We start from the raw sequence: 1,478 nt of genomic DNA on the forward strand, positions 1-1,478 counted from the left end.
GATTATAATCGCCATATCCTCGATCCTTTTTAATGAATTCGGAATCGCGATTCCGTGTAAATATCTGTCTGCATTGATTCTTATTCCAGCTCCGATTTGCACGGTTGGCTACGTACGGTGCAAAAGTAGTGCTCCGTGTTGTACATACAGCACATGGCATCGATGCGCGTCTGTGAATGAATCTCGATAAGGAATCGCTACTGCTCGTGTCACTCACGCTAAGAGTCGATGGGGATTCGCGACTCCACGCCCTTCGACTCACAACGTTGTGAGTCGTTGGGTCGCGGTATGAGTGGAGTCGCGATTCCATAATCTTGGGATGTCCGCATTGCTACCATTGTGGTGATTCCAGCGCACTCTAGCGGCTGGCGGCGGGGGTTGATGTGAACCTATTCCGCATCAGACGTGTATGAAGATCAATGTGATGTTGTGGGGGGCTAACGTCCACCTTCCCGCTCCCCGTGAGCGGGCGGGCACGACGTGCCCTCTCGGAGGGACATCGCTCACTGGCTGGCTCACCACCACCGAGGGGTTATTACTACGCGTGCGCCACTATGGGCCCCCTTCACCCCACAACACGTCCGCACTCGCGGCGTTCCACCTGCCCGCGCTGATTATGTCTATGCTGCTGATTCTGTCTATGCTGCTGCACCCTGCAGCTGCATTAGCTACTGCTCCATGGGTCTTATTTCTGGGAGGTATTGAGCTTCACCTTGGCCCAAATGTAAAGAACTCATTTAATTCTGTAGATTTTTCTGGCAGAAAAGGTGTTGGTGTTCTACATGTCAACATCAGAGAATTGCCTTACAGAAACATTTCTCACTACGGCTGTCAATGACTTGTAGATTACGATTGACAACTACAACCTTTTTCGACTTGACCGAGGGTCCAAAGGAGGTGGAATTGCCATTTATGTTCGTAGTACTATTGCATGTTCATCAGCTCAGTCCTTTTTAAATATTGCTTTGAAAGTCTGGCTCTCAGAATCACTCTCCCTAAAAATCAACAGATATTGGTAGTGTGCTGCTATAGACCACCTAGTGGTAAGGATGTTGACGCTGGGAACGCACTGAGGGAGCTTCTTGGGGACCTTCCTAAAGGTGAAATCATTTTAATGGGTCATCTCAATTGGAATTGGCTAAACCCGCAGGCCGTGGCCACAAATTTTGCAGATGAATTTAACCTATTTCAATTAATAAATGTCCCCACAAGACCCAACCTAAAAAACCCAGGACAGTAATCTCTGCTTGACGTACTATTAACAAATGCCCCTCACAATTTCGCGCTGACTGGTGTTCTGGGTAATAACCTTAGTGATCACTCCTTCATATTTGGGGTGAGATCATCAGCCAGACCCAAAGCCCCACATAAATTGGTTTAGAAGCACTCCATGAGACACTTCAGCATTCAGGCATTTACTAATGATGTGCTTCACTCGGATATGGACAAGGTCTGTGATATCCCCACCCTGACTACGG

Source organism: Lethenteron reissneri, chromosome 38, assembly GCF_015708825.2.
Source record: "Lethenteron reissneri isolate LAM-NWPU_2019-01 chromosome 38, ASM1570882v1, whole genome shotgun sequence".
Taxonomy (NCBI): Eukaryota; Metazoa; Chordata; class Hyperoartia; order Petromyzontiformes; family Petromyzontidae; genus Lethenteron; species Lethenteron reissneri.